Raw genomic sequence first — 27,216 nt, forward strand, 5'->3', positions numbered from 1 at the left:
TAAATTATAACTCTATAATATAAATAATGAAAAAAAAAAGTAAATTCTGGTTTGAAACTTATTTAAAAATCACTCTACTGAATTAAGTCTGTAAAAAATATTATTAAATAATTTTTTTTCAAATATGTTATTGTAAAAAACACATGTGGTCTTAAAATATAAAAGTAAAATGTGTACCAATAGTACTTATTAAGTTTATTGCTTAGATGGAAAAGCACTTTCGTCACTAATCAAGTTAATTTCATAAAAATCATATTCTACTAATACATCTAAATTAATATTAAATTTTAAATGAAATGATATTAACACAATTTTTCTTTTTAATATATATAAAATTTTCATGTTGGGTAGTGAGTACATTCCAATTTTTACAATTTTTCTTTCAAAAAATAATTTTATATTCTTTTGTATGCCTATTAAGGCACAAACATGTACTGTGCACTATAATTGTCACAATATGGTGAAAAAATTTTAAAGTGTACTCTAAAATCTAAAATGATCAGATATTATTTAAAAAAAAAATAATGAAGATAAACAGCTATAATTGTCATTATAATATTATTAATTTTTTAATGTAAAAATTTTAGTTTTTTTTTATTTTCATAAAAAAATTCATGATTGTCTATTGTTTTCCTAGACTGCATTTAAAATAGAGACTAAAATTGAGAACCACTGAACACTCCTATTATATTTCAAAGCACTTCGCCGCTCAGTCCTGCCTTACACATGGAAGCCAGAAATTATACTTTAAACCTTTTTCATGTATTACCCATGCAATTTTTTTTATCGGTCAGACTTAGTAAATAACAAGCTTTGAATACGTATAACGGAGTTCAGAACCTTATTCAAATAGTTATAGTTTTTTCGAACCTATAAAACCTAATTTAAAGACTACGATTTTTTTTGGGGGTGCGGTAAGATAATTAAAAAAGCGACAATTTATTCTGGCAAGCTTATTTGACCATCCTCTCTTAACTCGTCATGAATTTCAAGTAACTCACAAATTAGCAAAGATATTAGTGTTCATTCTCAACTCCCATATACAATTCCTATTATCCTCGCCTATGATACGATGTAATGCATTACGTATAATTATAGAATTAACTCGTCCACATAAAGCTAATTGACCACCACTTTTATTCCTAAAGTACACAAATAATGTAAGAACAAAAATCAACATGATATTTTCATGTCTCGACCTCATTGTTTGATAGAAAAAATAATACAACTCCTAATTCTTTGTGATCTATCCATTATCTCTTATAAAAGTAATCATATCACATTAACTTAATACAAATCATAAACATAAAATAAATACAAAATAAATTTAACTAATCTCAATCAATTAGTCTAAGATGAACAAAATTACATTTGGATAATCATATGTTCTAGATGTATGTAAAAGACAAGGCTTAATGAGTGTAAAAATTCAAAACAAACACTACAAGAAATACCGTCGGATTTAGCATCGTACATTATTAGCGTCGGCTTTACCGACGAATTCACTGATGATTTTGACATGAAATTTGTTGGGCCAAATAGTTACCGGAAGATTCCAATTTTCAACGGTAAATTCGCCGGTAATACTTGGAGGAAAAATTCGGGAAATAGGCGCAAAGTGTTGCATGAGATTTACCGTTGGAGAAAGCCGCCGGTAAACCCATTTTAGTGAAACGCTGTGTTTGCGAATGAGTTACCGTCCGACAGTAATAAGCCCTAAAATTCAAAGCACGAACCCTTCTCCCTTTTCAATTCGAAACTACTCTCTCTCTCTCTCTCTAACCTCTCTTCTCCCTTTCTCGCTCTCTCTAGCCGTGTCTCCCGCTGACGTCGTTAGCCCCACCGCTGCCGCCGCCGACGATGCCTCCCTCCTCTCCTTGCACCTCCTGTTCTCCGTGACGTCTCCATTGCAACCGCCATTGTGAACCCTAGCATTCGTTGTAGTCGTCGCTCTTCTCATCACCGACGATCACCATTCTTTGCGTCACCAGCTTTGTCATCCGCTACCAGGTCTAGCTTCGTCGTCGTCCGCCAAATCCAGGTTAGTAAGGTTCCCACCAATTTTTATTATCTTAAATCTAATTTGTATATTGTTTTGTTGTTTGTTCTACTATTGTTATGCTATTTCTCTAAAATTATTTTCGTTTAAAAGAAGAATGGAAGTATAAGCCTTTGACCTGTGAGGTAGATGGGTTGATTTCAAGTTAAGATTTTGTGTTGATGAATGATTATAGAGATTAAAAAGAATATGTTGCATTATTTGAATTGTTAGTAATTAGTGATATTTTTATTTTTTGTTCTTTCTTCATCTTAAATTTGTTGATGATTGCAACCTTACATCATGACAAGCAAAGTGCAGTTTTAATTTCATGTTTCTTGAAAAAAATCGTTGAAATTTGAAATGGACCATCCATCCATCCATCCATTTTGAGCTACCCATTTTTCAAGATGTATTAATATAATACTAGCATTATGTATAACATTACAACTAAGTCTAAATTGCTGATGTTTGCAAGGAAAATGTGTTATCTAAAAATGCCTGTTGTGTGTGGCAATGGTATTTAATTATCTAAGTCTAAGGGTAATTTTGGTTGCAGGTAAAAATAGAGTGAAATTCCTATAAAGAAAATGGGCTAAAATTTTTTCATGGATGAGTTTCAGTGTGTAGATTTTAGCTACGAAGTTCATCCATGGAAATTTTCACTATCCAACTGAACATAACTTATCCAGTTCCTTTTAATTTGCAATAATTTTACCATGGTATACTTTTTTTGTTGTTGCATTCATCCATTAAAATAATCATGTGTAGTTTCAAAGCCACGTTCTTATCATTCAGTCCAACAATTTTGATATTTAGTAGAAAAGTTTTGTCTCCCTATTATATGCAATATTATCAATAACTTCATCAATTCAAAACAACCATTTCCATGCTCCTCGCTCTCTTTTACTTGGTTAAAGATTTTACAATGCTCTTCTTTGATTGAAATTTCATTTCCACTTCAAGTGACTAATATAATAATATGAAATCACATATGCAAGCTTTATTATCAATGTTAAAGGAGCTCAATACTTTATTCCATTAGTTGATTTATTGCTGCTATTTGTGAAATTCTTCTGATCAGCTTATACTTGCTATTAGAAAACAGTAATAAGCTTATAATTAGTCTTTCTCTAATTCTTATTATTAATTAGACTTTATATCTCTCTCGTATTTAAAAGGTATTTTAGAAATTGGTACTTTCTCTGTTGATCAGATCTTGAATCTTTTACCTTTTTGGCCTGCTCACCTATGTTCTCATTATTGCAAGGCCTCTTAAGTTTTTCCTATCTGATCAATCTATTTTAGCATGGTTGTTCCACTGACTGATTGTGATGAACTGTGAAAGATGTCTTGTTACTTGTTATCTTTGATCAACTGGTAATTAATCTTTTTTATTGAACCAAATAATTTATTGTATGTTGACTGATGCTATGGATTGAGATTGGTTGGATTGTGGGAACTGCAAAGGTGGTTATATGTCCAATTTTAGGGGAGGTTATGTCCAATTTTTTCGAGGAGTTTGTTGAATGATTCGTGTAGTTAATATGTGCTGATTAGTGTTAATAAAACATTCTTTTTGCAGATATGATGACAGGTAGTAGAGGTAAACCAAGTGGGTCTCATGGTCGTGGTAGAGGGAGAGCTTCCACCGAATTTCCTACAACTATTCAGCCCTTGCCCTCTACCCCAACTATCCCTTCGACCCCTGTGACATCATAGACAGGTCTAGCAGACCAGCAGTTCATCATAGTCTCAAACCCAAACTACATGCCTCCTTCTACTACGCCCCCTGCATATCTAGTGATAGAGTCCGCAGTGGGTGATTCTTGCAGTGCCCCCTAGCAGGATGCCCCTCCACCACTGGCCGTCATCCGGCTAAGGATTTGGCCTGATGACATGCAGGCAGGAGTATACACAATTTTTTAATCTTAAGTTTATACATTTCTATGTATTTGTTAATTTTAGGTTTTTTCTCTGATAGGTTTGCACCAAATCCCAATGCTTGCACACAAGAGATCTCTGAGGTCATTAAGTCGATGTACGACCACCCGTGGCCGACCTACACACAGATCTCGGCTGAGACCAGAGATCGATGGTTTCAGAAATGGGTGGTAAGAGCCAAATAATGTTGAATTAATTAACTATATTTGAACTATATTTTATTTCGACTAACTAATTTTGTTGAATCATTTTGTGCAGTTGAAATTCATATGGGATGCGGAGCATAATCTCATTATCAGGAAGATCTACGACCACTGAGAAGCTAAACGACTTCAGCAGATGATGAGCGACGTTCGTAAGGGGCGCGACCACCTAACGTCATGGATCCATCCAGTTATCAAGAAGGAACTGGAGGCCTACTTTAGGTATGATGAGGGGTTCAAGCGTCGCCGTCTGACGAACGTCGCTAACAGGGCTTCGCCCAGGTTGTCGAAGTATACTGGTTGGTCGGCAACCTTCATGAAGACGAAGAGCAGACTGGTAAGAATTTTGTCATTATTTAATTTTTTAGTAGTTACTTGAATTATTGGTTAATTTTTTCATTTATTTTATTGGTAGATATATTAATTTGTAGTCTAAGTTGTTAAACCGTGAAGCGACACTGGCGGAGACTTTTAAGTATGCCCATACGCTGAAGGCCAACAAAGAGAGATTTATTTATGAGCGGCCTGCGGCCAATTTTGTGAGTCTATTAATCCTAAGTTTCAAATTTATTTGGTTTAAAGTCAATTAACTGATATCCTAATCATGACATGGTTTCAAATTTCTGTTGGAGGCCGCGACCCAAAAATCTTAGCTGCCTAGTGGGAATGATGAAGCCGGCCCCGAGACCTCAGTGGTAGTTCCTGATAGGGTTTGGCGCGAGACTGCCTCTGAACCCCATAAGAATCGCCGCTTCGGGTTGGGGTCGTTCTTCTCCAGTGGCCTCCGCTCCTCCGAATTGGTGGCTTCCTCTTACTCTGCCACCAGCCTTGCCAATCCCTAGGAAGTTGTCGACTTGAGGGAGGAGGTGCAGAAGCTGACACAAGAGCTTCACCAAGAAGTGGAGCAGTCTGAGCAGAGGTACAACCACCTTCTTGCATGTGTACGAGGAGTCGTTGCTATCATCTCAGACCTGACGTAGAAGCTAGAGCATCTAAATCGGTTACTAGAGCCGATGGAGGCGTACAACCAGCAGATGCGCTGGAGGCAGCAGCACTGCTGGTGGGACGACACTGACGTCAGCACCGACTCCGCCGCCTCAGCAGGGGGACCACGACGGCAACAACAACGAAGACGAAGATTACCGGGATCTATAGGGGTTAGGGTTTTATTTTTTGTTTGTTTACTTCATTGTATTCTATTTATGTGATATTTTATTGTATTCAGACCATTTATTTTTAATAAAATAATTTGTTGATTTTTGCTAATTTTAAATTTATGCTAACAATTTTGTTAATCAGAGTTTTAATTTGTCTATTAATTGTGGCTTAACTGTGCCAAAAAAATAAAAAAATGTTACTGTAGGATTTATCGTCGGATAAATCCAACGGTAACTTGGCACCTTAATACGTGAAATGGTGCCAAAGTTACCATCGGATTAATCTAGCGGTAATTATCAACTCAGTCTCGACAAATCCATTAAAAATACCGACAAAAAATTTGCCGGTAATTAGTGTTGGACAAAAAATCCGCCAGTAAGCAGTTTCTGGCGATGTTTATACCGTCAACTCCAGGACAATGGTAAATCCGACGATATTCAACATTTTTTTGTAGTGAAATAACTATTACATCCACAAATAAAGACTAAAAATTAAACAACTAGTGAAGATCACTCACAAAATTATTCAGTTATAGCTAATATATTTAAATTAATTACAATTGCCTTCAAGTCACAGTGGTTATAAACTAACTGTTTGAGTTAACTTCAACATTGTCATGTAATTATACATAGAGTTTCTAGTTATTGCAACAATTATATTATTACTATTGACCGTAAAGTTTAGAAATATATTGTTCATCTTCAAAGAAATTAAATTAAAGATACCATAATAAAAGATGATAAAGATATTAGGTTGACTAGTTATGTGTACAATTTATTTTTGGAGAAGAATTAAAGTAATTAGCATTATATAGTTGTCCAGGTCCAGATTTTTTCAAGAAAGTGAGACAATGAAAACAGCATATGTTCAAGGAAAACAAAACAAAAAAAAAAATAGAGAGAATATTAACATAGCAAACCAAAAACACAAAGACAAAAATTATTTGAGTATGCAAAAACAATAAAGCCTAACAATTTACTCAAAGAAGATTATTTGAGAATCCAATTTAACAAACCATCTTTACTACACAAATGGAAGCTTACTTTTTGTCTATTATAAGGAGAAAAAATTCACCATCAAAGTAACAAATTGTTATCTGTGAGGTTGAGCTTATAGGCATTCTTAATCCTTTTTTCCATTTAACCCAAATGAAAATTTAAATGCAATACACCAGAACATTTGGCAGCCAATAGATTCATGAGCATATCATGTCCTCTAATAATTAGTTAAATTCAAGCAGAACTTGTCATATGTGGTAACCTTTCTACTGAGTCAACAAGCTAGGCTGGGTTTTATTATTAAGCAAGTAGAAAGTTGTGACAAATACTAACAGGAGAACTTCAACGAACTTATGAATCAAACATCGCTCAAAATTTTGTTGAATACCAACTAACTCAGTATAATTTAATTAGTTCTTCATCTGGGTATTTTTTTTAATCCGCTATAATTCTCTCACTCTGTGCCTTAATCCCGAAACAATGATTACAACATATAAATGCATGAAACCAGCAAAAATTTCCACTCACCATAGAATAGATCATGGCACTGAGATGAACATGGCGGATTAAGTCAAAAAGGAAGAACGTTGAAGAACATCTTTGATCATAAAGCGGATTTACAAGCAATGGTTGTAGATTCATTCTTTACTGGTCACAAATTAGGAAGGAGTGCTAATGGTAGGGCTGTGAGTGCTATTATTTTGGATAACAAGTTTTGGGATGATTGTTTTATTGTATGTAAAATCGTGGGCCCTTTGATTAAATTGCTAAGGATTGTTGATGCTGATGATAAATCATCTTTGGGATGTGTATATGAAGAAATGCTAAGGGCAGAAGATGCAATTAAAGAGATGTTTAAGCAAAACAAGATTGCATATCAGCCATACACAGATATTATCAACTCAAGATGGGACAAGCATTTGAAGAAAGATATTTATGTTGCAGCTTAATTACTTCCTGAATCCTATTGTCTTTTTTGGTGAAAATTATAAAGAAGCACCTGATGATGTTATGCGAGGTTTACTTGATCTTGTTACCTTGTATTGCAAGTGTAACAATTTGGATTCAATTGAGGTAATGAAAGAAATACATTTATATAGAGATCGGAAGGAAAGCTTCGATATACCAAAAGCTATTCGAGCTGTAACAAAACTTAAGCCTGGTAAGAATATTTGTTTAATTAGTAACTTCTTTTATGCTTTCATTTTCTTAATTGATATCTACTAATATGTTATGGTTTTATAATTGGCAGATGAATGGTAGAGGTTGTTCGGTATTTCTGCTCCATATTTACAAAAGATAGATATTCGCATTCTTAGCCAAGCATCTGCTTCTTCTGGGTGTGAGAAGAATTAGAGTCTTTTTTAACAGATTCATACAAAAAGAAGAAATAGGTTGGAGCAAGACAGACTGAATGACATTGTTTATGTCACTTATAGTTTGCGTCTTAAATCCAGGTAATATATGTTTTGTGCAATATCATATTATTTCATATATAATCCTTATGATAATAAATGTGTATTAATTTTTTATATATTGTATTTAATTTTTTAGGAAGGAAAAAGAAAAAAGAAAGAAAAAGATACAATATGATCCAATTGATTATGACTGCATCAATTTAGTTGACTTTTAGGTGACGGAAGAGGTTGTAGAGAAAGAGCTTGATCTTCCTAGTAATGTGGATGACTTATTGCGTGAGTATTATAGTTTATTTTCTGATGATTTATTAGAATGTTGTTAGTTTTTAATATAATGATCACACGCGAATTTTATTAGGTGATATTGATGTTGATTTATATTACGGTAATAGTAGTGGTCTTTATACTGCATCTCTTGATTCATCTGCTCAAGAGGGTGAAAATGAAGGTGAAAATGGCCCCACCGAAACAAATCTATAACAAGATCTTGTGGATTTTGATGATTGATAAATCTTTATGATATTTAGATATTTCTTTTCACTATTTAACTTTTGAGATTGTATTTTGATAAGATCATATGGATTTGGTTGACGACATTTTATGTAATATTTTAAATTTGGAAGATATTTAAGATTTATATTGGACTATAATTATATTTTATGATGTTTATTTATAATTTATTTATTATTTTATTCTAAAACGGTTCTTCCAATTGAACTACTTATTAAACCGATTGGACCAGTAAACTGATAAACCAGTAAAGAGAGCAGTTTGATGACCGGTCTGATTTTTTGAACATCAGTATAGCTCGATGTTGTTGAATAAAAAAGACAATATTAAACTATTAACTATGTCCGCGAACTCAATATAAAACTCTTATCACTTCTTAAGCCGCAATTTTTTCATAACGATCAAACATAGTACATATGCGCTTGTCGCATTTTAGCCAAAAAACTTGATATCTTTCTATTTCCATCTAACAAAATAAATCGACACCTCACTATTCTTATGCTTAATTAGTTTCAAGTATCCTAATGTTCACCATAATAAAACCTTTAACCTCACTCATGTAAACAATTATAATATACATCGTGTTATGTGTTCATTAAACATTTAAATTAAGTAATAAAATAAAAAGAAGTTAAGTGGTTAATTTGAAAATAAGCAACTTGATAGAAGTTGATTTCAATGGAAAACTAAATCAGAATTCAATCATCTTTCCTTGCCAATAAAGTTCTTATTTTCCACTTACCATCAAGAAAAGAACCGAAAAAGAAATAAGATTAAATAAGGCAAAAGAATTGAAAACATGAATGCTCCATATTAACACCTATTATTTATATAATTAATGCTCAATATAAAAATGAATGCTTCGTGTGGCAGTGTCGTTCGAAACCATTTAAGTAGGTTCATAAAGGCCTTCTCGTATAATCTAGGAAGCTGCTCCATAATGTACGCTAAATTTTGGGCCATTGTCAAAGCGTTGCAAATTGCTACGTCAGAAAATTTCAAAAATATCGTCATATAATCAAACTCCTTGATGACCATAAATTTCATCAAAGATGGCTCACCTCTCCACCACTTGTGTAGTGCTGCTCTCCTTAAAGATATTCGTAACATGGTAAACCTTATCTAGCTGGCCTATCGAAATTATACTCTCCAAAAAGATAACTCTATTACTGAAATTCTAATAAAGAAGGGTCATGATTTACCTTTTGACCTCCATACTTTTGAGCTACTCGGCCCTTAGACATCATACAAGCTTTGTCTTTTAGTTGCTTTGGCTTCCTTAGATTAAGAGGATGTAGTTAGTGTTGCCATTTTAATTTGTTGTTTGTTTTTTTTTTTTTTTTGTCTTTGGGGTTTTTGACCCCTATACCTACCAAAAAAAAGTAGTTATTATATCCTTAAAACATTCTTCATTATTATCTAAGGATTAGGAGTTTCATTCTTAAACTTAGCTAATTTCAGATTAATTTGTTTAGAAAATTTAAAGAAATTAAATATAAAAAAATTCTAATTAATTTTAAAAATAAAATTGATTTTATGTATTATTCTTAGCCTATAGTTAAAAATATGATTTAAGAGTATTCTATCTATTCTTCGTTGTCTATGCACATATGAAGATTTGATCTCTCCCCACTACAACAATATAGATTATTTTTGAGGGTTATAATGTGTAAAAGAAAATTAAAATTTGTCAAAAAAAACAAATTTTGACACTATTTTAACTATGAAAATATGTTAATAAAAATTTTGTCAAAAATAGTATTTTTAACATATAAGTGATTGTGAAAAAATTTAAATCTTATTTTGATAAATATTGGCTGTCAAAAATAATTTGTTAGAAAATTTTGAGAACATATTTTCTGTGATACTTATTAATTGTCAAAAATATTATTTATTTTGACACTTATTGACTATAAAATATTTTCAACAAAAAATTTTAACAAAGAATGAAATGAGATCTTGAAACTAAAGAATAAATTGAGATTTTGAAGATAAAGAATGAGTAGTATAATCCTAAACTGAGAGCAGCGTGATGTCAAAATTAACAGAGCCCAAAGAAAAAGAAAAATAGTGGAGTAAATTGAAAATAAATGAGTATCAAAATTGAGGAGTAATTTTCTACGGTCAAATTATTCATCAAGAAAACATAGAAAATTTGACATTTGTGATATTTGTTAAAAATATATATTAATTTTGACATTTAATTATGGTGTTAAAAAATAAAGTGTTAAAATAACTTTATTTTCTTGTAGTGCCCTGTTGAAATGTTTATTGGGTCTATTAATAGCTTGAATATCTTCCAGACATTTAGCCAAAATGTTTTCATCTTCATTTTTAATATTTACTTAACTAGCTAGGACCTTTTCTTGCATGGAGTCAGAATTCTTATTGTGTTCGACTTTGCCTGCACATATGTGATTATGGCTTATTCCAAACATTGCATTACCTGTGTTGTCATGCACTAGCAACTTGTTTTGCGACGACCATTGAATGAGGCAAATTAGCTGACCTTGTGTATTTGGACGTTGTGGAGTATAATTGGAAGCGATTTTTATATGGCTATTGAAATTTTTTTTGCGAATGGTGTGCTATCAAATAAAGCAAATTTAACATGGGTTAGTTTGGCTCTAAAGGAGGGAGAAAGAAATGATTTGGAAAACTTTAGGCCGATTAGTATGGTTGGTTATCTTTATAAGGTGATAGCGAAGAAGCTTACTAGTAGATTAAGGCCACTAAAGTCGGGGCTTGTTGGAAATGTACAAAACGACATTTGTAGAGGGAAGGAGGATTACAGATGGTGCATTAATATCATGTGAGGTGGTACATTGGTTTAAGAAGAAGGTTCCAGCATGGTGGATTAAATTTGACTTCCAGAAGGTGTATGACAGAGTTAGATAGAGTTTTGTTGATGTGGTGTTGGAGAGGGTGGATTTTGGTGATAAGTGATGGTCATGGATTCGACTTGCCTTTCGACTACATCCATGTCTGTTTTAGTAAATGATGTTCCAACTAAACCATTCTAATTATAGTCTGGTCTTAGGCAAGGGGATCCGCTATCTGTGTTTCTTTTTGTACTTGTTGGTGAGGTGCTAAATAGCATGATTGTGAGGCTACAGGACATTAGGTTTGTGAATCTACTTGAAGTGAGGAAGGAAAGGATCAAGCTGATACATCTACAGTTCGCAAACGACACAATTATTTTTTGCCGTTGCAATACAGAATCAGTCCACAAGTATAAGAGCCTTTGAAGGGATATGAACTTATGACGGGGTTAAAGATCAACTACAAGAAATCGGCATTAATAGCGCTAAATTGTAATGATGATCGGACAAGAAAAGCGTGTCAAATTTTAGGATGCAACGAGTTAACACTACCCATACGCTACTTGGGTACACTTTTGGTGACAAATCCAAAACAGGTTGAAACATGGAGGCTGATGATCAAGCAGGTGGCAGAGAGTTTAAAAGGATGGAAGGGAAAGTTCTTACCAAAAGTGGGGAGACTAGTGTTGATAAAGACGGTGTTGAATAACTTGTCAATGTATTACTTGAGCTTATTTAAGATACCAAAGGTTGTGGCAGCAAAGATAGTATCCTTACAACAAGCTTCTTTTGGAATAAGCAAGATGGGGGTAGAGGGTTGTCAACGGTGAGATGAGACATCTTCAAAGACCAAAAAATCTAGGTGGTCTAGGTGTAGGGGATGTGGATTTAAAAAAATACGGCACTTTTTTTTTTTTTATATGGTGGTGGCGTTTTGACAAAAAGGATTGTCCACTATGGAAAGAAATAGTTTGTTTATGTAATAGGGTGAAGCCGGATATGCCAATAGATGAGCAAAATATGGTTAAGAGCGGGGGCATGTAGTCGGATATAATGAACATTGGATATAATAATGGTTAAAGATTGAATGTGTCCCATAAACGATTGAGAGAACTGGCCAATTCTTTTTATTTATATAATAGCTCCCTGGACGCACGATACGAAAAAATCAAGATCACCCCTGATAAGATAATGGATGCCCTTGGCTTGAATACATCTGGTAAAAATCCCTTTTGTAATATATTCTATCAATAAAATTTTGGTTTTTTTTACATTAGTTCTGTGTTATTAAAATATTTTTGCTGTTGTTGTAGAGGATTGCTTTTCGAACAAAATTGTCTATAAAAAAAATCAATGAGCAGAAGAAAGTTGTTGAAAGCTTTAAAGGTTGTTCTTTATCATTTTTGACAAAGTCTTTGATTGACATGAATGTGGAGAAACCGAAAAATCAACTAAAATTTTAGAGTACATTCATCCTCTTCATCCAAAAGTGCTTCTTGTTGCCAACAACAAGAAACAAAATTTTTCCGGTTCACATGTCTCCCATTCTTCATGTGAACAATATACAAGAATAAAATTGGGCTGCTCATGTGCTCAACTTCCTGATAAAAGAAATTAGAGGGCACAAATTGCAAAACAAATATTTAATAGATGACAGTCTCTTTGCGCTCATGATCATATATTTTCATGAATTCACATACATGATAGGCCGGTGGATAAAATTCCTAGACCACGGTAGGTGCAACATTGAACAAGGAAGAAGCTCGTTAAAAGGATAGAATGTAAGGCGAAAGATAAAATGGTAACTCAACATAAATCATTCCTTTAAATTTTAGTGTATTTGTTTAAAATATATTTTGCTAATTAAACAATTTTCTATTTTAGGGCCTCGTAAGAAGAGCACAACTAAAAGAACAATCAAAAGAAGAAAAAAAAAGAAGAAAAGAAACAAAAAAAATCTGTTATATTGAACTCATCTTTCGAAAGCGAAAGTGTTTCTGAGTATGAGTCTGATTTTGAATATGACTCTGAGGAGACACCAAAAAGAAGAAAACAACCCGAAAGATTGAAAAATATGTAAGTGTTACTTTTCGGTGTCTTTTGTAAATAATTATTTTGTTTATTTATCTCATGTGTTTGTACTTTTTCAAGATGGAATCCAAAAAGAGAAAGCATGTTATTGTGGATTCATTTTCTCAAATAGAGATTGAATTAGATGATGAATAAGATACTATTATTGTAATCCTATGTTCTATTTTTTCATCAAAATTTTCTTTATAAACAAAATTGTTAATTTAATTTTGTGTTATAAAAAAATATGTGTAAATGACTTTATCTACTGCAAAGACTTTTGTGATTGCCATTATTATTTGGAGCTCATCATCTCCTGAAGTTGAAATTGTTCAATCATGGCTACAAAACTTGAGGGTGGAGCTTATCTCTCTTCCTTTGTTGATGCTGTTTTGAAGTAACTGTCTTTACTTGATGTCAACTCAACTCCAATGGCAAAGAAGCTAGCTAACCAAAAGTTGATGCAAAGGCTGCAACTAAATCTCTATTCAGTTCGACCTATGCACGATGATGCTGAGCAGAAGATGATTAGAAATAAGGACTTTTATTAATAACAGCTTATAAATAAGTTATTTTTTTTTAGATTTTTAGTTATAAAAGTACTTATTTTAAACTTGTACTATTTGGATAAATGACTCAAAATACAATTTTTTTACACAAAGAAAATGGATATTAAAATAACGATGATAACAAATACCTTTTAATATTAAATGTTGATTTTACATAACTTAATCACTGAGATTTTATACCACACACAATGTTAACTACAAATTTAATAATAAAAAAAGAGTAGTAGAATAATAAAAAAAAAATCCTAAAAGGAACATATGTAGTAGGTGGTTCAAATGGAACATTGTATGATAATAATAGTAGAGGATCAGTACTTTCAGCAGATGAAAATGATGGTGGAAGGCCAATACTTATAGCAGATGAAATATTGCGTAAAAATAATGGTGGAAGGCCAATCTTTCCAACAGAAACAAGAAATATTTTTCACAGAGCCAAGAATGAAAGTAGCTCAATGGTCTCTTTTATTTTGTAGTCAATTTTTTTAATGGGAGTGATAAAATAACTTTTCGAGAAGTAATATTTTTCTACTTTTTCAAAAGCTCTCAATTAACTTGTTGAAAAGTTAAAAATATTTCTCAAAAATGGTACCAAATACGCGTAATGTAAGTTTTCATAATCTAAAAAAAAAAAAAAAAAACTCTTGCTATTTCCCAAATGGGCTTCAAGAAATCAAGAAATGGCTTCTTGATCTCCAAGATGCTCTACATGGCTGATGACCTACTTGATGAACTTTCCACTAAAGCTGACGCTGCCACTCCCACTCAAAGGGATCTAGGTAACTATTCTTCCATGTATCACTCCATCGTTGATTCAATCTTAGAAGATAGTGATGATGATGATTATGAGATGGGAGTAGTTGACCTAGTTGATAAACTAGAGTCTATTGTTAAAGAGCAAAATGGTCTTCGTCTAAAAGGAGAGCCTGTCAAAGATCTAGAGGACATGTCATGGAGAATTGAGTTATCTCTGGTTGAAAGTTTTGAGATATTTGGAAGGGATAGTGATAAAGAAGCCATCGTAGATGATCTTGTTAGCTAAAATATCTGTGATCCCTATTGTGAAAATGGAAGGAGTTGGAAGAACTATCTTAGCTTAGTTGGTTTACAATGATGCCTGGATGAGAAATTTGACATTAAAGCATGGGTATGTGTTTTTGACCTGACATTGTTAAGGTTACAAAGACCTTAATAGAAGCAGCAAGTGGTAATTCTTAAAACGGGAATGATTTAGATTTACTTCAAACTGAGTTGAAGGATAAGTTGACGGGGAAGAAATTCTTAATAGTTTTGGATTAGGTGTGGATTGATAATGAGCAAAAAAATTTAAAAATATTGTAAGAATTTTATACATTATAATATTTTAGAAGTTCATCGCTCAACATATAATGAGCAAATTGTTTAGCAAACAAAAATAAAGAACCGTGATCATGAACTAAATTTTTTAAATAATTGTACAAAATATTAGGAGAAAAAATAAAAGGCATAAGATTATATGAGAAGAAATAAAAAAAAGTGCGAAGTGAATGTTAATTTATATAATAAATATAAATATAAGTAAAAATAAAAAGAGAAAATAAATTAAGTTTTATTAACATATTTATATATTAAAGAAAAATAACATTATAATTAAAGGTATAGAGTAACTTATATAGAAATAGAAAATAAATAAAAAATAAAAAATAAGGCTAAACACTACCTAAGAAGATTAAAAAGTAATATGTTAAAAAAAAGGTTTAATTACTCTGCAAGTCCCTATAGTTTCATCGAATTTTCAATTAGGTCCCTATACTTTTTTTCTTTTCAATTGGGTCCCTATAAATTATTTTTTTTCAATTTAGTCCCTATTAACGTTAAACGTCAAAAAATGTTAGTGAATTGTGAAATTATTTGTATACCCTTAGGGACCTAATTGAAAAGAAAAAAAAAAGAATAAGGACCTAATTGAAAATTTAGTAAAATTACAAATATTCAATGAAAGATATTATTATAATCCCTATTCAATGATTCTACGACATGAAAAATATTCCTATAATCCCTTTTATTTTGTCACTATCATTCTTTTGCTTATTGATATACAAATTGTACTAAAAATACCTTATATTTTTTCTTGACTTTTAAAATACCTTATGTTAAGAACATACAAAAAAAAGTAATGGATAAAATGAAACAGAAATAGTAGTAATAAGTATATATAAAATTCAGCTTCTATCATTCAAGTATTCATTATGATTATGTAACATTTTACATCTATGTGGATTCATGAAATATAATTTGTAAACCATAGAAAACCTCAAGGCTATTAAGTATTTGTGTTATTGAAATGTAAAATTTAAAAACAAAAACCATAAAAAAAAATGTAATTTCAATATAATACAGATAATCTGAAAATTAATTCTTGTGTTGCAGCCTCCCACTCTCTGTAAGTTTATTTCATCCATGTGATTAATAGAACTACTTCTGGAGGTTATTATAAATTAGGAATAGTTTCTGAATTGAAACTAGAAACTAGAACTTACATAAGCACTAAGCTATTATAATATGCAATGATGCATAAGCATAATAACCCTATTCTGTTGTCTGCATACAATTTTAGCCTAACTCCCTGCATTTCAATAATCATTGTTTATTACTTAAGTACCTAATTAATTATGAGTAATTGGTGAAGTTTAATTAATTACCTCACAAACCCGGCGTTCTATGGCTACTTATAAACAGTTAATTACTCTTTCCTTCTCGCTTGCTGTGGTTCAAAGCATATCCGTCTATATGCCTGATGAAATACTCCTATATATAAACAAATTCCAAAATAATTAAACTAGTTAATTCATCATTAAGATCACTGAGGAGAATCATATATAAATACCTGAAATGCATAGGCTTCATGGGAGCTAATGGAAGCATGGAAAATGACATACTGCATATCCGTTAAGGTGCAAACGGTATCAAACATGAGTCTGGGACGGTCCTTACAATCTATGCTTACAATTGAATAACCCTTTTCATCAACAGCTTTCAATCTTCACCATTCTCTTCACCATTATCAAACATGACGACCGACGCTCACGCCGCCAAGGAAAACGACGACGACGCAGATGAACGGTGGAGAAACGCCACTAATCCAGAGAGAAAGCACTGCCTAGGGTTCTTTAAGTTTGGAGCAAAATGCTAAGGGTAGTTTTGGCATTTTGAAAAAATGGAAGTGAGTTTAATTAGTTATTTTAATTCAAACACGAAAATATTCGATTTTTGAACAAAATATTCTGTTATCTTATACGATTTTGTTCCGGCAGGGACTAAATTGAAAAAAAATGTATAGGGACCTAATTGAAAAGAAAAAAAGTATAGGGACCTAATTGAAAATTCGGTGAAACTATAGAGACCAACAGAATAATTAAACCTAAAAAAAAATTATAAAATGACAATTTTACTAAAATATTTACGATAAAACTATAAAGGAAAATATGAAGAAAAGACGAAGAATACGTCGAGTACCTGTCTTTGGATCAACAGCAACGGATCCAATAACAATAACATCTACTTTTATCTTTTCATCTAACCCAATTGGCCGTCCGTGCTTGGCAACCCCAACAGAAGTGCAGGCTTCCTTGATGGTACCCGGAGGTAACATATTGGATTGAAGTATAGGGAAAAATCCTGCCCTTAAGCGTGGCTGAGGAATTAAAAACTTTTTATCTGAGAGATTGAGAAACACCAACTTGTTTCTCACCTCACCAAATATTTCTTTTCTTATTCTTTCATAGTTTTATTATGATATCAAAGTCCTTAAGGAGAATACATAAGTTATCATCTTTTCGGTGAGAAATCAGCGTGCTTCTTTTTATTGATAAAAATAATTTGGTTCTTGCTACTGATTTGATACTTTCTCACCTCTCCAAATAATCCATGTTTTTCGTCTTATCTTTCTAATTCCAATGGACTCAAATTACCGAGCTCTGCGTGCCCCCTGTCTTATCGCGCCCCTCTCTCTCATCGTGTTCTATACGCCCTCTGAAAATCACTCTTATCGCGCTCTACGCGCCCTCTGAAGATCGTTGCTTGCTCTTTCTCCCTCAAAAACAACATCTCCTTCTATGTTTTTGCATCACCGTGCCGCACGCATTTTTCTCAACCATTTCATTGGAACTTATCCAAGTTGTGGATTATTGACATCTTCCATCCACCAGCTTGTGGGGGCATATTAAATTCTTATTTTATTTTCATTTGTTATCTTATCTTTTTCTTTTAGAAACAAAATTTGTCATGCTTATCTCTTTTTAAGTCAGTTATGCTTATCTTTTTCTAATAGAATTATCTAGAGATTCTAGTTGTTTTAACTTATTTTGAATTTCAAAATCAGTTTAGCAACTAGTATAAATGGATAGCATTGTTCTCCCATAATATACAACAACATACAATAAAAATTATTCATCTTTTTTTTCTTATTCTTTCATAATTTATTAGTTTATGTAAAAATATTAGAAGTTATCTAATATATCAAGAGTTCATTATGTCATTATTTGATTTTTCTTTTTATACATTATAAATGAATTGACAGAAGATAGATAGATAAATAAATAAATAAACTTTTCATAAGATAAAATTTATTTTACAAATAAGATATGCAATATTAGAATTTAAACCATTGATATGATTTTTTTTTTTTACTTTTTTTTAGAGTTAGATAATTTAATGTGTGAAGTTATGAGATTATTAATACAATATTGATTATATAGATACTAGTCTTTATGGTAGGATAAATGTAACTCTAAGATAAATGCTTTTTTTTTTTTATATTATTGCTATAAATAACATGATAATTTTATATGAAATATAAAAATTTGTATGTCACTCATTCACTGTAACACTACTTTGGGCTCTCTTTTAATATATTATAGCTGCATTTGGAAAAGAGATTGAGTCTCAGAGATAAAAACTATGAATTAAATCTCTGTATTGTATTTTGTAACACCCTAACTTTCAGCACGTCATGATCGCACCAAAAGTGAGGCGTTACTGACCTGTTTTCCTTATTTACTATTTAATATTGAGCCTTTAGTTCGATATCGCGTTTCAATTTTTAAGAAAATGTCGGAAAATTTTGTTTCTCATCAATCAAAATTATTCATCAACGAACACAAGTAATAATAATCACATAATTATTAATAATGATAAATATTATACAAAAGAATTCAAATGAGACTCAGGTACAATTACTATCCCTCTGTATAAAATAAAATCTTAAATGACAACGGCGAGAGAATTCTATGAAAGCAACTCAACACATAACTTAACTCAAATAAGACTAATAATCGCCCGCAGCTTCAAACTAAGTCTTCGAACCTATGTCACTGAAAGGGTGAAAGATTTTGGGGTGAGAACAAATCACACGTTCTCAGTAGGAAATGGGAATACCGTAAAAATAATGATTAACATGCAAATAAATTGCAATAAGACAAACAGTAAAATCATAGAGAAACAAGATAAGCAAACACAATCAAATACAAATATGCAAACAATATGATGCATGCCTGTTCCTAGCACAAGCCATGAGCTCATGCGTCGGTTGTCTACCCGCAACCCGACGTTACTCGGAGTGAACCCCGAATATAGTCCCTTTACTGTGTCAATTAGACACCTTAGCATCACGGTTACCCGTGTCAATTAGGCCTCATTATAATAACATTTTAACGTGTATCACAGTAAGGAACAGTGCTATCAGTTAGACGAACATTCTCGCATTAGCAATCTCAGACTATCCGTTAGGTGGGCACTTTCGCATTAGCAGTTTAGCACAAAGGCCCAATTAAACATACAATATGCTATCAGTTAGGCGGACATTCCCGCATTAGCAATCTTAGGCTATCAGTTAGGCGGGCACTTCCGCATTAGCACTCGGCACAAAGGCCCATTCGAACATACAATATCAATTACCCTTTCTTTCCTAGTTTCTCATTCCTTTCCTTTCCCTTTAAGTATCTTTTCCATCCTTTATTTCTCACTTTCTTTCCTTTCCATTATGCCTCCGCATCACCTTACAGTTAAGCACACCTCCGAATCACCAAGTAGCTAAATGTACCTCCACATCACTATGAAACTAGGCGTACCTCCGCATCACCTTTTAACTTTAAATATGTCCTAGGGATGACTTACACACCTTTGATTAACTATATTCATATATGCTGCCAAATTTATATACCCTTTGGATCTAAATCAAAGTTTTACCGCATTTAGATTAGAATTGAATTTGATAACAAGTTCAATAAAACCTACTGCTGCACTTAAGAAGGTTTCAGAAAAATACAGCAGGCAGCTCTATTTTTGAAAAATCTATAATAAATTCAATTCTAATTTGTTACTTCTAGATTTTGGTGAGGATACACTACACCCATAAGTTTTAGGAAAATCAAGTTTCAGATTCATAGCACCTCGTTTGGTTAGTTAAGTGTCAATTGGAAGTGCTGTCCTGTTTTTTAGTAATTGGTTCTGAATTTTCTGCGAACAGCCCAGCTTCCAAGAGACATAACTAACTCTACAAAATAGCAGTGGATATGAAATTTGTACTCACTTAAAATAGACTGATAGATCTTTAAAATCCTTTTAGAAGCAACTCAAAATTCCAAACAAATCGAAAGTTATAGCAGCTGAAAGTTGGTACTGCAAAACCAGAAAACTCAGAAAATTCTGCAGCAACCACTAAACTTCAAAATTTCATATCTTCCAAACCACTTGGCCAAATTTCCTGAAATTTTTATGGAGTAATCTTAACTCATTGAAGTTTGATAGAAAAATAGGTTGGTTCGAAAATCATGTCTGTATTGCTCCCAGTTTTTATTTTGAGTTGCTGTCCAAACTGTTTAGAAATTTCTGCAGTAAAACTTCTTAACTTTCACTAACCAAATTTAGTCCTCTAGGTTTCCAACTTATACCAATCAACCATTCCCATTACTCATCACCATATCTACTTAAATTATGTCATAACCCTGCCCCGAAACCTCAGTTCCATATACATATCAGAAATTTATGTGCTTTATATCAGATAATCACACTTTTATAGCATTAGAAATCTGCATTAAGAAATTTTAATAACCCTTCATACCAAACCTTATATTCAAGCCTAAAATTCCTCTAAAACCACAATTCTAACTTTCTTTTGACTAAACAAAGTTGCTCAAGAACTCTTAATTCAATATATCACAATTTCATATCATAAGTGTAACGTAACTATATTATCAGAGCATCCATTCTTCAGCATCTCATCTATAACAACATCTCTCAAGTTCTGATTCATCAAATGAATTTCCAGCAGCCATAGCAACATTTCATACACAAAATCATCATCATTAAGTACTAGCAGCAAGTATAACTTCAAAATACACAACATTGTCAATAATTACTACATTAAATCATTAAATCATTAAACCAATCACCAACTACAGCTATGATTCAACTCAATTCCAACAATTATTCATACAAAGCAACCATAAACCATTTGCAGTTACTCATTTAGTTTTATTGGCATTCATAACTTAAAATATTTATTTTTAAAACAAATTCCCTACCTCAGTTAGTTGAAACCGCAGAATTTAAATGCGACAAACCCTCTTACTCTAAATTCACAGCACCAGCAGCTTAGAACCAGCAGTAGCAACAACAGTAACATTATCAATAATCATAGCTATAGGGCCTGAAATGAAATAAAACGAGAACAGGGTAACAAATGAAATAGTAGCAGAGCAAGAATGGAAACAGAACAAATTAGAGGAAGGGATCTAGACCATATCAGAGGTACTTCAACGGCATCCCCTTTTTTATTAAAACCGCAACAGTGACTATGGCAGCAGCGGTGGCGGCTGAACAGCCCTCTGTCTCTCGGCACAAGCCTCACATGACTCCTTTCCTTATTCTCAAGTCCCCTCTCTCCTTTCGCACATGCAACAGATGATGCTGACTGTAGTAGCAGCGGCAGTGCTAGAGCCTTCGGTGGTGGCGACGGGGTCACGGCGTGGCGGCGGTGACAGAGCCCTGGCAATGGTGTCAGGCTCCTTTCCTCAGCGGCATCCTCCCCTTTCTCGGCCCTGATTCGCATCTCCGGCGTCGCAACAGTGGGCTTCTCTCCTCGGCCACGGGCTCGCGTTCCTCTCTCGCGTTTCTACTCTCGACGGTGACGTGGTGCGGTGACGGGCGATGGCGAGCTGGACGCGACGGCACAGCAGCAGCTTCCCCCTCCTTCCTCTTCCTCTTTCGAAAGCCCTCTTCCTCTATTTCCCTTTTCTCAGAATTCCCCTCTCTTTCTTTCTTCTTTCCACTGTTACAGCCCGTTTGGACACCTTTAAACGATGGAATTAGAATTCAATTCCATCAAAAAATGAATTCCTAAAGAAATAGAATTCAATTCATAGTTTGGAACAACTAACTCATTTAATGAGATAGAATTGAATTCCATTGTTTGGAATGACTTGTTGATGAATTACATTATTTCTCTAAGACATTTTTATCCCTCAATAAATATTAAGTATAATTTTATTTATCAATTAAATTAGATAATATAATTATATAAATCACTTATAAGTAAAATTGGTCTAACACAACCTCACCAATTAGATCCATCTCACCCATGAAATCATGATAGGTGAAATTTTTTTAAAAATGAGAAATTTAAATTATTTTTAAAAAAAATCAACATCTCATAATTTTTTCATTTTTTTCTATAATCTTATTTGTATGTGATTATGACACTCATTTGATATGATTATGTTTTTGTTAAAAAATAATAAAATTAAAAATGAGATAACCCCATAAGCCATAAACATAACAAAGTTTAATTTAAAACAAAATACTCATAATCCATATCAATAAATCAACCTTACATAACCCTCATAGAAGTTTTGAGTTTCCATTACGCTAAACATAACATAAAAGTCTAAATAGTAGAGATTTCATCATACTAAGTATAACATAAAAAAGGAACATTAGTTTAAATCTAAAAATATTGCCACAAATTTCTAAAACTCAAAATCCATTTTTCCCCTCAACCATTCAAGACGAAGCTCTTCCGGTAAGTCAAAAAATACTCCAAGAAGAGTAGAATGAGTAACAAGCCATTCAAGAGCTTCACAAAATGAGCGGCCCTGCAAACCTAATTTAGTTAAAGCTTCCCTCATATCAGATGTCTTCCAAACTTCAGGATGCGAACTTATGATAGCATTTGCAATATCTTTTATTGCCATAGTCATGTCTTTCATATCTTGGGAATACTCGTCTATTATTGCCACTTTTCTTTTTTTACCTTTAGCAGATGAGGTATTAGACACTGATGGAATAGATGATGGTGGAGCTTGTGAGGTTGGGCTTGTTGGCATACTTTCATAATCAAAGGGATTAATTGCACCTCATTGTTTGCTTGCATTTCATCAATGTCATCAATATTAACGTGTGTATCTTTCTTTTCCCATCTTCTCACTTTTTGTTTACCGGTCTCAACCCGCATTTCATTTGCTATATCTTTATCATAAATCTCTTAAAGAATTTTCAAGTGATAAAGATGTTTTCCTCTAATAGCTTTAAACTTAGGATTTGCCTATATAAAAATTAATAAAATAATTCATATCAAAATATCAAATAAAATAAATAATATTAATATTAAAATAGAGAAATATATATATATATATATATATATATATATATATATATATATATATATATATAAAGAAAATATACATACCGAACATAAAGATTTCTACACATCAGGTGTAGTTTCAAATGTTTTGGGTGTATCATTCCATCCTACCCCGCTCTTTTGATTAATTTCTTTTGCTAAAACCATTTGTTCCTTGAGAGTCTTCAAACAATTTAGAACTTTACTCTTATTAATGCTCATAGAAAATTTCTCATTAATTTCCTCCACCACCTTTCTATAAGATTCAGCCGAAAAAGTTCTATCTTCCTTTTGACCCTTATTCTTTTGCTCCTTAAGAACTTCAAGTATTAAGCCATCCATTTCCATGGTCCATTTAAAGTAGGTATCACACTCATTTTTTCCTTCAACATCACTAACTTTTTCGGAATCCATATCACCACCTATTGTTATATCACAAGTAAAAAAAGTAGAAGTACAATTATCACAATAAATCTAAATTAAAATAATAAACAACAATTTATTAAACAAATACATTACATAAAATTGAAGTATTTAACTTATTTCACAAATAACAAGAGTATATGATATATGTAAATCTAACTAATACATAAACTCATGTTCAATTCAAAGCAACTAGAATAAACAAATGCTCACACGTACACAAAATAATAAGAAATTAATGTTGTCTACGAATATAATCATTCCACATTTTCGTGGCTATAGTATCCCTCAAAATCTCTCCCCTTCGTCCATCTTCCCCTCTAATAATATTTTCATGACTTGCTCTATCTTCGGGTACATTATTCATTAGATCTCTATCAACTTGTACAATAATTTCTTCATCAGGATCAAAATCCATTAAGAAATTATGCAAAATACAACAAGCTATGATGATTTCACTGACTATGTCTACATTATATCTAGACATCTCTGACAGGATTGGAAATCTATTCTTCAAGACACCAAAAGCTCTTTCAATTGCATTGCGCAATGAAGAATGTCTTAAGTTAAACAACTCTTTTGGATTTTCAGGAGGATGTCGAGAATATTCCCTTAAATGATATCGAGTACTTCGATATGGAGTGATGAACCCCGACCTCAACATATAACCAGCATCAGCTAGGTAAAATTTACCTAAAATAAATTGTAAAATACATATGTAAATATTATAAGCTTTTTAAAAACATACAATAACAACAAATTTATATTTGGAAAAATGACAAAATATCTTGAAGAACATTTAGATTATCTTCATTATGAATTGCATTTTCTAAAATTCTTGAATCTGAAGCGGAGCCCTCCCACCCAGGTAAGACATAAGTAAATTTCAAATCAAATGTGCAAGCTGCCAATACATTCATGGTAGGAAAACATTTTCTTCCTCTATACCTTGACACATCTTCTTTAGGAACCTTAACTTGGATATGTGTTCCATCCAAAGCACCAATACAATTCTAAAGTTTCAACATAAATTAATAGTTACGACCATGTGTTAGTACAAAAATTTATTAAAAAGTTTACATTTATACAAAAAATATACCTTGAAGTAAGGATAAAATCTTCCTCCACTATTGAATATTTCGGGTGGGACAGTTTAGCCGTTCACTTGAACTAAAAAATGATCCTCTAAGGTTATTATAGCTCTAAGGACTTGGTGAAAATGTCGACTAATAGTCTCAGTAGACCGACGAAAGAAAAAACCTTCTACCCGAGTACTTGAATGACCACTTAAAATATGTAAAAATTTTGCCACTTGCTCTTCAACAATACTATATTGGTTATCTCTAAGAAGCCCTCGTTGACGAAGTATTGCAACTAATCTAGTGAAAGCATCATAACTCATACGTATTATAGAACGTGAGTTATAATGTGTTTCTAATTGAGCAATCAATTCTCGACGTATTTGTTCTCTACTATGACATTGAGATTGGGTGATTGATCTTTCAATACAAGACATTTGCCGAATCATATATCGCATACAAGCCAAATAGCCCGCAAAAGTAACTATGGCTAAAATTGCATTTATTTCAGATTCTATCATATTTGATACCTACATAATATCAAAGTAATAAAGAAACGGTATGTTGATGATAATAAAGAAACAGAATGACATTGCATTGGATGGGAAAAGGATACATGTTTAAAGAAAGAAACTTAGTTTCCTCTTATACCCAAAAGAACCATCGCATGAAAGGGATGACATCACAATCTTGAAAATTAATTAACAGTAAAAGGCTCAAAACAAAATAGCCATTCCAAATTTGTAATCCATGTGTCAAAATATCTTTCATCGAGAACGGTTCTTTAATTGAGTCCTATCCAATTTAACATGGGAGCAACAAAATAATCTATAATGAAATAGTCTGTGATTTACATAAAACAATACACCACACTATAACAATCACCAAACAGTAGCAACAAAACCAATTATACATGAGAACCGCGGGCTAAAAATAAAATCATAAGTTGTTGTGGGTATGAGCATGAAGAAGTGATCAGTCATCAAACAGATTGGAATCGCGTGCTCAAAATAAAAACAAAGATTGAAGATTATGACCATCAGCAATAACAAGCCAAAAAATCATGACAATTTATGGAACTAGAAATCAAATTAGACATTTCATCAAACAGATTGTGCACATTAAACAAATACACAAATCTAGAGTATGGGTAACAAATTTTTGCCAAAGTAATCAACATTCTCCTACCTCTAATTCCAGCTCCTAGCAATTGACAGAGTGAAGAGTTTGTGTTGCTCAAAGAGGAAGGCTTCACGGCACTGCAACAAAGAGCTTGCACCTTGTTAGAGAATGGTGAAAGTAGCGAACAACCTTGACGAACACAAACAGGGCTTCACGGTGTGCAGCTTCAATCCTCCAACAAATAAGCAAAATAGGGTTTAAGAAAGTGAAGGGATTATGGAATATTATAATTTGGACAGGAGTATTTTTGATATTGCACAGTTTAAGTGAGATTTAGGTGATAATTGATTTTGAAATCAGACCAAAGTAGGTCTGATTTGTAAATGGGGTTAAATGAGAATTGGAATTCTCACCGAAATTCAACTTCATGTTTTTTCTATTCCAAAGCAAGGAATAGAATTCAATTCATCTATGATTTCAAATTAGATGCATTCCAAATAGGCTGTTAGTGTATGTGTGTGTCTTGTGTCGGTGTGGGTAAAAGGGAAAGGGGAATAGTAATGGTGAGTGAGTGGCATGGAGAAAGTGAACGTGGCTCACTGAGGGGTAAACAACTGGGGGCTATGTGTGTATGAGTTGAGTAATAGGGGTTAGGATTAATGAAATTAGGGTTTTTAATTGGAAATTTAGGGTTAAGATAGAGTATTAATTTAAAACTAAATTTAACCTAATATAATTAACTTTAAATATAGAGTATATATCCATTTTGGTCCTCAAAGAATTTTAAACCAGACATTTTAGTCCCCAACTAAAATTAATTACTCGATTGGTCCCTAACAATTAACTCCGTCAGTCATTTAGGTCCTTGGCTCCGTCAACTCTAATGGAAGACAAAATGATTCCTGAAAACTCTAACATGGGACAAAATGATCCCTGACAACTCTAACAAGGGACAAAATGATCCCTGACCCCTTTATTCGAAAACGATACTGTTCTTCCCCAATTTTTGTCATATCTTGCATAACCCTAACATTCATACTCTCCTTCTTCACCTTCACAGTCTTTGTTTTCATGTTTTCCTTCCTCTTCTTTAACTCCAAGATTAAGCCATGGTGTAATTGTCACACGTGTCGCACCTACCTCAAGATGTCATGGACCACATACTTCCTAAATATTTATGACTGGTACATCCACCTCCTCTGCACTT

At 32.7% G+C, this 27,216-nt stretch overlaps 1 long non-coding RNA gene across 1 annotated transcript; it reads left to right on the top strand.

The window, feature by feature from the left end:
* Positions 1-1,734: 1,734 nt before the first annotated feature.
* LOC112729357 (uncharacterized) lies at positions 1,735-4,751 on the top strand. Its single transcript, XR_011869198.1, has 5 exons — positions 1,735-2,041; positions 3,624-3,943; positions 4,023-4,152; positions 4,241-4,522; positions 4,601-4,751. It is a non-coding gene; the product is annotated as an uncharacterized lncRNA (long non-coding RNA).
* Positions 4,752-27,216: the final 22,465 nt, after the last annotated feature.

The sequence above is a fragment of the Arachis hypogaea genome, chromosome 12, assembly GCF_003086295.3.
Source record: "Arachis hypogaea cultivar Tifrunner chromosome 12, arahy.Tifrunner.gnm2.J5K5, whole genome shotgun sequence".
In the NCBI taxonomy this organism is placed as follows: Eukaryota; Viridiplantae; Streptophyta; class Magnoliopsida; order Fabales; family Fabaceae; genus Arachis; species Arachis hypogaea.